The sequence below is a fragment of the Mustela erminea genome, chromosome X, assembly GCF_009829155.1.
Source record: "Mustela erminea isolate mMusErm1 chromosome X, mMusErm1.Pri, whole genome shotgun sequence".
Lineage (NCBI taxonomy): Eukaryota > Metazoa > Chordata > Mammalia > Carnivora > Mustelidae > Mustela > Mustela erminea.
In genome coordinates, this window is record NC_045635.1 from 116879193 (window position 1) to 116890327 (window position 11135).

The 11135-nt window shown below is 40.2% G+C and overlaps 1 protein-coding gene across 1 annotated transcript in view; it reads right to left on the reverse strand.

The window, feature by feature from the left end:
- Positions 1-10630, reverse strand: part of FGF13 (fibroblast growth factor 13) — a 498664-nt gene extending 488034 nt beyond the window's left edge. The window contains exon 1 of the mRNA XM_032329640.1: positions 10354-10630. The gene's annotated coding sequence lies outside the window, so the exon portion shown is untranslated. The remainder of the gene's footprint in view (positions 1-10353) is intronic.
- Between the last annotated feature and the right edge of the window lie 505 nt (positions 10631-11135).

The window sequence follows — 11135 nt, forward strand, 5'->3', positions numbered from 1 at the left end:
AAGCATGGAGAGCTGCCGCAGAACAGGCAGAAACAGAGGGAGAAGCAGACCCCCTGCTGGGCAAGGTGTCTGATGCGGGGCTAGATCCCAGGATCCTGGGATCATGACCTGAGCCAAAGGCAGATGCTCAACTGACTGAGCCACCCAAGAATCCAGAGGTATATGCTTCTATACACAAACTTTTGAGAGGCTTTTTTTTTTTTAATCATGGAAAGATGCTGAATTTTGTCAAATGCTTTTTCTGCATCCATTGAGATAATCGTATGATTTTTGTCTTTCATTCTGTTAATTGATTTGTGTGTGTTGAGCCATCCTTGTATCGCAGAGATAAATCCCAATTGTCCATCATATACGATCCTTTTAAGTTCCTGTGGAATTCAGTTTGCTACTATTTCATTGAGAAATTTTGCATCTATATTCATCAAGGATATTGGGCTGCAGTTTTCTTTTCTTGTAGTACCCTTATCTCGCTTTGGTATCAGGGTAATTCTGGTCTCATAAAATGAGTTTGGGAGTGTTCCCTCCTCTGCTATTTTTTGGAAGAGTTTGAAATGAATTTCCATTGATTCTTCTTTAAATGTTTGATAGAATTCACCTGCGAGGCTATGTTGTGCAGAGCTTTTCTGTGTTGGGGGGTTTTTGATTACTGATTCAATCTCCTTACTTGCTATTGGTCTGGTTAGATTTTCTAATTCTTCATGATTCAGATTTTATAGTTTGTATGTTTCTAGGAATGTATCCATTTCTTACAGGTTGCCCAATTTGTTGCCATAAAATTTTTCATAGTAGTCACTCATGATCCTTTGTATTTCTGTCATACTTGTTGTAATGCCTCCTTTTTTATTTACAACTTTATTTACTTGAGTCTTCTCTCTTTTTTTCTTGGTAAGTCAGCTAAAAGTTTGTCCATTCTTTTTACCTTTTTGAAAAACAACTCTTAGTTTCATTGATAGTTTTAGTTGTTTTTTTTTATTCTCTATTTCATTTATTTCTGTTTTGATCTTTGTTACCGCCTTCCTTCTGCTAACTTCAAGCTTAGTTCATTCTTGTTTTTGTAGTTCCTTGAGGTATAAATTTCCTTGAGGTATCAAGTTGTTTGGGATCTTTCTTTTTTCTTAATTATTCATCACTATCTACTTCCCCCTTAGCACAGCTTTTGCCACATCTCATACCATATTTGCATTTTCACATTTGTTTCCAGATATATATTTTTTTATTTCCTTTTTGATTTTACCCTTGGCCCTATTGGTTGTTCAGGAGTATGTTTTGGGTTTTTTTTTTTCTGTTTTGTTTTGTTTTAGTTTTCTTGTTTTAGTTTTTTTTTTTTTTAATTTCTTTTCAGCGTAACAGTATTCATTGTTTTTGCACCACACCCAGTGCTCCATGCAATCCGTGCCCTCTCTAATACCCACCACCTGGTTCCCCCAACCTCCCACCCCCTCCCCTTCAAAACCCTCAGATTGTTTTTCAGAGTCCATAGTCTCATGGTTCAGCTCCCCTTCCAATTTCCCTCAACTCCCTTCTCCTCTCCAACTCCCCTTGTCCTCCATGCTATTTGTTATGCTCCACAAATAAGTGATACCATATGATAATTGACTCTCTCTGCTTGACTTACTTCACTCAGCATAATCCCTTCTAGTCCCGTCCATGTTGCTACAAAAGTTGGGTATTCATCCTTTCTGATGGAGGCATAATACTCCATAGTGTATATGGACCACACCTTCCTTATCCATTCGTCCATTGAAGGGCATCTTGGTTCTTTCCACAGTTTGGTGACCGTGGCCATTGCTGCTATAAACATTGGGGTACAGATGGCCCTTCTTTTCACTACATCTGTATCTTTGGGGTAAATACTCAGTAGTGCAATTGCAGGGTCATAGGGAAGTTCTATTTTTAATTTCTTGAGGAATCTCCACACTGTTCTCCAAAGTGGCTGCACCAACTTGCATTCCTACCAACAGTGGAAGAGGGTTCCCCTTTCTCCACATCCTCTCCAACACATGTTGTTTCCTGTCTTGCTAATTTTGGCCATTCTAACTGGTGTAAGGTGGTATCTCAGTGTGGTTTTAATTTGAATCTCCCTGATGGCTAGTGATGATGAACATTTTTTCATGTGTCTGATAGCCATTTGTATGTCTTCATTGGAGAAGTGTCTGTTCATATCTTCTGCCCATTTTTTAATATGATTGTCTGTTTTGTGTGTGTTGAGTTTGAGGAGTTCTTTATAGATCCTGGATATCATCCTTTTGTCTGTACTGTCATTTGCAAATATCTTCTCCCATTCCGTGGGTTGCCTCTTTGTTTTCTTGACTGTTTCCGTTGCTGTGCAGAAGCTTTTGATTTTGATGAAGTCCCAAAAGTTCATTTTCACTTTTGTTTCCTTTGCCTTTGGAGACATATCTTGAAAGTAGTTGCTGTGGCTGATATCGAAGAGGTTACTGTCTGTGTTCTCCTCTAGGATTCTGATGGATTCCTGTCTCACATTGAGGTCTTTTATCCATTTTGAGTTTATCTTTGTGTACGGTGTAAGAGAATGGTCGAGTTTCATTCTTCTACATATAGCTGTCCAGTATTCCCAGCAACATTTATTGAAGAGACTGTCTTTTTTCCACTTAATATTTTTTCCTGTTTTGTTGAAGATTATTTGACCACAGAGTTGAGGGTCCATATCTGGGCTCTCTACTCTGTTCCACTGGTCTATGTGTCTGTTTTTATGCCAGTACCATGCTGTCTTGGTGATCACAACTTTGTAGTAAAGCTCGAAATCAGGGAACGTGATGCCCCCAGTTTTATTTTTGTTTTTCAACATTTCCTTAGCAATTCGGGGTCTCTTCTGATTCCATACAAATTTTAGGATTATTTGCTCTAGCTCTTTGAAAAATACCAGTGGAATTTTGATCGGAATAGCATTGAAAGTATAGATTGCTCTAGGCAGTATAGACATTTTAACAATGTTTATTCTTCTGATCCAAGAGCATGGAATGGTCTTCCATCTTTTTGTGTCTTCTTCAATTTCTTTCATGAGTGTTCTGTAGTTCCTCGAGTACGGTTCCTTTACCTCTTTGGTTAGGTTGTTTAATTTCCGCTTATCTGTGTATTTTCCAATTTTCCTCTTATCATCGATTTCTAGTCTTATGTCATTGTGGTTGGAAATGATACTTGGTATGATTTCAGTCTTTTTAAATTTGCCAAGACTTGTTTTTTTGCATAACACATAATCTATCCCGAATAATGTTCCTTGTGCACTTGGTAAAAATGTGTATTCTGTTGCTGTTGGATAAAATGTTCTGTATGTGTCTTTTAGATCCATTTGGTATAAAGTATAGTTCAAGTCCAATAATGTTTCCTTATTGATTTTCTGTCTGGATGATCTATTCTCTGCTGAAAGTGGGGAACTGAAGTCCCCTACTATTGTATTTTTGTCTGTAACACCCTTCAGATCAGTTAGAATTTGCTTAATCAATTTAGGTACTCTGATGTTGGATGCATATATATTTAAAATTATTATATCCTCTAAATGAATTGACCCCTATATCATTAAATCATGACCTTTTTTGTCTCCTGTTACAGTTTTTTTTTTTAAGATTTTATTTATTTATTTGACAGAGATTACAGGTAAGCAGAGATGCAGGCAGAGAGAGAGAGAGGGATGAGCAGGCTCCCTGCTGAGCAGAGAGCCTGATGTGGGGCTCGATCCCAGAACCCTGAGTTCGTGACCTGAGCCAAAGGCAGAGGCTTAACCCACTGAGCCACCCAGGTGCCCCTCCTGTTACAGTTTTAACTTAAAGTCTATCTTGTCTGATGTAAGTAGAGTTGCCCATTCTCTTTCTTGGAATGTCCTTTTCCATCCCTTCACTTTGAGCCTGTGAGTATCCCAAAACTCAAGTGAGTTACTTATAGGCAACATATATGCAGGTCTTGATTTTTTGTCCATTCATCCACTCTGTGCCTTTTGATTAGAGAATTGAATTCATTTTAATTTCAAGTAGTAACTGATAGGTAAGCACTTATTATGGCACTCGTTATTTGTTTTCTGGCTCTTGCATAGCTCCCTTGTTCTTTCTTCCTCTCTTGCTGTCTTCCTTTGTGAACTGATGCTTTTCTATAGTGGTATCTTTTGATTTCCTTCTCTTGCGTGTATCTACTATAGGTTTTTGTTTTGTGGTCACCCTGAGGTTTACTTAAAACATCTTATTGATATAAGAGATTCTGGAGTTCCTGCCATCAATATGGTATACATTTCACTGCCCCTTAACTTTAGAATAAGCCAAATGACTTTGGACAAATAAAATGAGGTGGAAGTGTGCCACTACAAAGCCTATGCCTTAAGAGGCTTCATGCACTTCCACCTGCCTTCCTTCTTGTGCTTCTGTAATCACTCTGAGACTAGCCTGGATAGCCTATTCACCCTGGCAGGAGGATAAGGGGTACCTGGGCCAGAGATGCTTCAGACACAACAACATGAAGCAAAGCAACCTTAGAAGACCAACAGACCTATAATGACAAGCAGAACCACTAAGACGAGCCCAGACTAGATCAGCCAGACCCCATCTAACCTGAAGAAAACATAAGCAAAAACAAAGGATTGTTGTTTTTGAAGCCACTGAGGCCTTGGCTGGTTTGTTTACAGAAATTACTAACTGACGTATAGGACTACATTTGCAAAGGAGGTTCAGTACCAGTAGATCTATCAGCATAATTCATTACATCAATAAATTAGAGGAAAATCATATGAATAATGATATCAAGAAAGACTTAAAAGTCAATTGAAAAATTCAGCTGCATTCCTAATACATTTTAAAAATAAACAGGATCAGAAGATTTCTTAAACTAATACAGACTGTTTACCAAAAACAGATGCAAAATACTATTTCAAATGGCAAAACACTCACCTGTTCAAATAAAATGCTGAAGTAGACTAGAATTCCCCCATCCCTATTATTATTCTACATTCTACATTGTCTTGGAGAGTCTAGTTTATTAAAAAAAAAAAAAAAAACAACCCGACCCTCCCCCCAACAAAAAGCAAGAACTAATATAAACATCAGAAAAGACCAAGAAATACAGGGTTACTATATAAAATAGTGTTTCTATATTCACGGATCAACACCACAAAATGAAAATAGGAAAAATGACATTCAGAATAATGAAAAAAAGCCTACGTTCTACACAGGACTAAATCTAAGAAGCGTCAGACCAGTGTGAAGAAAACAGCAATAGCTTACTGAAGGACATAAAGCAAAAGCTGAAAAAAAAATATAAATGAAAAAATCATGATACTTTATATCATAAAATTTTAATTTTTTCCAAATCAATATCTTTAATCCAATTAAAATTCCCCACATTTTTCAAGAGAAAAAGAGGGCATTTATTTATAGACATAATACTTATACAGAAGAATAAAATCCTTAGAATAGCCATGAGAAACAAGGATAATGAGAGAGACACATCTCAGGCCAGATATCAGAATATACCCTAACGTCACCATAATCAAGTCAAACCTTAAGTAGTGGCATAGGAATAATAGGCAATTAGATCCGAAAATAAAATAGAGAATGTGGAATTGAATCCCATACATAAGCATTTACTACATGGCCAAAGTGGTATTTCATTCGAGGAGGAAAAAGATGGATTGTTAATGAACAGTATGGATGCAACTGGCTATTAATTTGAAAGAATATGTAATTGAACCTATGTTTTATGCCAAAAATCAATACAGTTTCTAGATAAAGACATATTTACATATGGAAAAAGTGAAAGTCCTGCAAGAAAATCTGGGAAACTACACGCACCACACCCCTGTTAACCAATCCTTAAAACCCAGAAGTTAGAAACAAAATCTGACTACATAGAATTTTTCTAAATTTTGGCACAAGGCACAATAGTTAAAATAAAACAAGAAATTGGAAACATAGCTGCATGCAAAGAACAGATGAGGGGCTTATAGCTATAATGTACTAGGAGTTCTTACAAATTGACAAGGAAAAACAACCCATTTTAAAAATAGGCAGAGCGCATGAAGAACCACTTCACAGATGAAGCAAATCCAAATGGTCAACAGTTTCTTTGTTTTATTTTTGGATTTTTGGGTTTTGTTTTTGTTTTTGTTTTTGTTTGTTCCCCCCCCCCCCAAAAAAAATGCTTCACATTCATGAGTAGCCAGAGAAACTCAACTTTCAAGTAACAATAAGATGAGACTTGAAACTCACAGGTCTATAAAAATTTAAAAAGAGTAATAAAATCAACTGCTGGTGGAATCGCAGGAAAAGCTATACACCCATACATTACTGGTGGAGTTGTGTATTTATTACATGCTTTTTAAAAAGCAGTATTGCAATATTTAGTGAAATTTAAGACAACATATATACACTCCAACCCAGCTATTCCATTCCCAGAAATCTTTCCCAGCCTAAGAAAAACAAGTGCAGGTGACAGTATATATACAAAGGTGTGTATTGCAATGCTGCTCTTTAGCGACCAAAAAAATGGAAACAAACTGAATGTCTGCTTAAAGTCAAATGGTTGGCTCAACTGGTCTCCATCAATATCACAAAATCCTGTGCCACCATTAAAAACAATGAAATCAAACAAGAACAGCAAATGTGTAGGTTTTGTTGAATGTGAATGGCCGTAACGATGATAACAACAAACACTCACGCAGAGCACTGTCTTAAGTGTTCTATGTATTTTGACTCACTGAATCTTCACAGCAACCTGTGAGATAGGTAGTATTACCATCCTCATTTTCTAGATGTGGAAACTGAAGCCCTAAGGTCACACAGCTCAGAAATGCAAGAAGTATAAAATACAGAAAAGTATAACATGATATAATTTCCCCAAAATAATCTATAATTTAAAAGACATACGCATGGGTGCCTGGGTGGCTCAGCGGGTTAAGCCTCTGCCTTTGACTCAGGTCATGATCTCAGGGTCCTGGGATCGAGGCCCCCATCGGGCTCTCTAATCGGCGGGGAGCCTGCTTCCCCCCACCTCTCTCTGCCTGTCTCTATGCCTACTTGTGATCTCTGTCAAATAAATAAATAAAATCTTAAAAAAATAAAATAAGAGACATATGCATGTATATATGTGCACATATGCATGCTTCACATAATTACACGAGAATAAAAACACTGGAAGGATACATACTAGGTTAGTAAAAATGGGTTATTACACATGCTTTATATAATCATGTATTATAATTAATACATATATTATATAATTATGTATTATAATTATATAAATTTACTATATAAGTAAATTAAAAATCATGAAAGAGCTGTAGAATTTCAATAACAGACAATTCCAGAGGAGCTACAGGGAGGCACGAGATGAAGCAATGAAGGGAAGCATGTCCCAAGTAAAGACCTTACAGACGCCCATCCCCCAATGTCTCTCCTGGCCCCCCTCTGCCCCCACCTTGGCACTGTGTTCATCCCTCCCTTATGACGGAACTACTGTATGTAGAAATGCCAGGTGCTTTCCCATCCTACCTAGGCCAAGAGACTCCCTGGAATCCAGTCATCATTGTGCTCTGAGACTGCCCAACCCCAGAAGCCTTCTCAGATCCCACTCTTTTTTTTTTTTCCCAGATCCCACTCTTAGGCATAAATCTCAGACTGGGGACATGGAGACAGAAAGGATCTGCCTCTTATCCACATCTCTTAGCTTGAAATAAAGCTTTATCTTCAGACAGGTGATTTCCTTGCCTCATCTACCCCAGAGTGACTGAAGCTTTGCCATGCCCCCTGACATGCCACACTCATGCCCAAGGTGTTTCCCAAGATCAACGGACAGAGATCTTGTCTCCTAAGCAGCTTGGACTCTTGAAGGGAAGAGAGACCTTTTATATTAGGTACTCGTTGAATGTTTGTGGTGTGAGGGAAATGATAATGTATAGCCATACTTCAAATAAAAAAAGAGTGAAGTTTTAAATTACAGAGCTCTAAACAAAATGCTATGGGAGCCGGCGTGAGGAAGCATGAATGCTTCAAGAGATGGTTTTATAAAGAGATGACATTGGAGGGGTGCCTGGCTGGCTCTGTCCATATAGCCTGTGACTCTTGATCTGGGGGAGTTCAAGCCCTACACTAGGCATGGAGCCTACTTAAAAAGAGAGAGAGAGAGAGAGATGACATTTGAGCTAGATGTACTGTTTCTCAAAGCATGGTCAGCATCACATTCTCTGAGGTGCTCCAGACCTGATGCATCAGAATCCCACAAGTGAGTCCCAGGAGCAACATTTAAAAGAGACCCTCCAAGTCCTTTCTATGCACACTAAGGTATGGACCAAGAAAAATGGGGCAAATTGGGGTGTGCAGAAAAGTGAGGAAGGACACAGCAGTCAAAGCCAATAGCATTAGTAAAGTGCATAGACCTGAGAGCAAAACGGGTATGTGTTCAACTCGACATGATGGGGGGAGGGGTTGGTGGAGAGGAATGATAAGAAATAAGATTCAAAAGCTGGGTCACGGCTGGATCATGGAGGGCCTGGGGAATGCCAGGTGAAAAAAGTGTGAACTTTATTCTAAGGGCAAAAGGAAATCATTGAGAGATTTGAGGCAGACAGACAGACAGACAAATACAGCAGGACTTTTACTCCTACAGTGCTTCGCAAATCTGGCCATGCATCAGAATGACCAGGATTGCTTGCTACAAGTCCTGTTACCAGGGCTCCACTCCCAGACCCTTTCAGTCTGCATTTCCAGGGATGTGGCCCAGAAATTATATTCTTAAATGATCTTTCCAGGTGATTCCTGGGCACCCAGCCTGGCACTGGTTCATGAAACGGAGCTTGGGAATCACTGCTTTACTGACAAATGCATTCCTGAAAAGCTATTTGTTCATGGAGATCTTATCAGTGGAATCACTTGTTCAGAGTGCTAGGCAAGTGTGCTACTTGGAGGCAACCTTCAGCAACTCACTTTCTCTAGGATTTTTCAATAAAACACATCCCCAATTTGAATGCAAAACCCCTGAGGACCTTCGATAAGATGTGACGACCGACATGTTTGGATGGTAAGACCAGCACACGGCACCCATGATGCCATATGGCTGCCCCAGTGCAACATGGGGAAAATAATTCCAGTTTCATCTTGTTTTGCAGCAACATGAACGAACCTTTAAATGGTAATATCGGAAAGGAGAAAGTGCCAGTAAGATGTGATGCTGATAGAGCCATGGCTTCAAAATGGAAATATCCAGCACGTATCCGTTTTGAGGTCCCTGTGAAAAGTTGAGGTGACAATCTAAGGATGAAACCAGAGAGTCACTCATCCCAATTTAGGCTCCAATAAGAAAAACAAACCACGTGACTTCCAAGATGTTTCTTCTGGGCTCAAGATTTTAACTTCATGCTCTTTGGACACTCATCTACCTTGAAGACGGATGAAAGAAAACCAAGTGGGGAGGGGAGAGAATTCTCCAGTATCATTTGGTATATTCCATTCTTCTACAAAATGTGCAGAGACCCATGATCCTGCATTAGAAGATTTGTTTCTTCCAGCCATGTAATATTTTAAGAGTATGGCTTTCATTTGAAGTGAGCATATCTGTTACTGGAGTGTCTCTTCACTTACATGAAAACACCTTAGTCTGGCAAGCTGGAAAGTTGGCATAGTAGTTTTCTTAGCACAGTGCGCTCAAGTCAACTTTAAGCAAGAAATTGCTAGTGTTCAACCTGCCAGCAACTAAGGCAGCTTCTTTTGCTGTCCAAAGGCTCCTAACCTTACCCCAGAAGTCTCCAGCTCCCCTTCAATTCCAAGCCCTCTTCCAAGGCCCACAGCTTTAAACAGACCACAAATCAGAGATGAGTCCAGACAGCAGTATTTCAGGAAGGAAACAGAATCCAAGCAAATCTTTTGTGTACCTGGACTGGATTCCCTCTTTCTTGGGGACTGCCTGAATGATAGGAATCCCTGCTCTAGGCAGGTCTCTATTATTCTCTGTTGTGGTGTAGCAGAAGAGGCGAACACAGATAACCAAGGCCCTGAGCCAGATTCACATTCTGAGAGCTACCAGCAGGACAGGAAGGACAAGGCATCTACAATAAAGCAGCTCTAGGTAGAGAAGTTGAGAAAGGATTAATTTTAACACTTGAGGTGTTTTCCTGCTAGGTACACCCTTGGTTTTTGGTAGGAGGGTGCAAGAAAGGGAAATCATCCCCAAACATTACTGTGGCTTGATCCATGTGTTGGGAGCATGGAGTTAGACTTTTATTTATAAGCTATGTCCTGCCATGACATTTGCCCCCCCCGCCCCCCACCCCCTGCTCTCAGCCAAGGAAACCCAGGCAGTGATTACCCAAGAGGATCACAATTCCAGTCGCATTTCCCCAGTTAGTTTGCTTTCACCTACCTTAGAAGTGGAGACGCAATGGGCCTGACAGTGCCGAGCAAAACGAGATCCCACCATGAACTAAAATCTTAAAGGGGCCTGTTGTTATTAGTGCCAGGACTCACGCGCTCCCAGCGGGAGGAGGCTCCTTGGTCATACCGTCATCGTGCGTTTCTGAGATCTGCAAAAATCTGCATCTGAGCCAAAGCACCCTCAACTCCCTAAGCCCCTCCTGGTTTTGAGGGCTCCGGGCAGGGCAAGCAAACAGTCCCAAGGAATTGCAGGGGTCAGTGGGCCCTGTGCGGTTCACATCAGACTGTTCTGAGGAGTGGCAAGTCACAGGGTCTATAATGCAGCTATTTTTAGTGAAACCAAATTCCTTCCCCAAGTTCTCTTGCTTCCAAATTGTTCCAAGTGTAGAAGACCAGCTGCGGTCAGATCATCTTACTGGACCCAAGTCTCTGTCAAGGCGAAGGGACCAAACCGGGGAGGCGGAGCAAAGAGCTGGCGAAACTTGGTGTTTGGGCTCTTTTCCACCGGGTCAGACGCCTCCAGAGAAGGAGGATCTTTTTGGAAAGTGTTATTACCCAGGGGAGTGGGCATTCCCCTCCAATCTGGCAGAAACTTGATAGGTAGATATTAGAGAAAATGAGAATTTTGGCAGTCCTTTCCTAACTTTCTCTCTCTCTCTCTCTCTCTCTCTCTCTCTGTTTTTCCCTCTCTCCCCTCTCTCATAGGCATACCTGCTCACATGCACTTGCACATCTGTGCCAGACTCAGCAGCCAAACCCAGATGCTGGCCT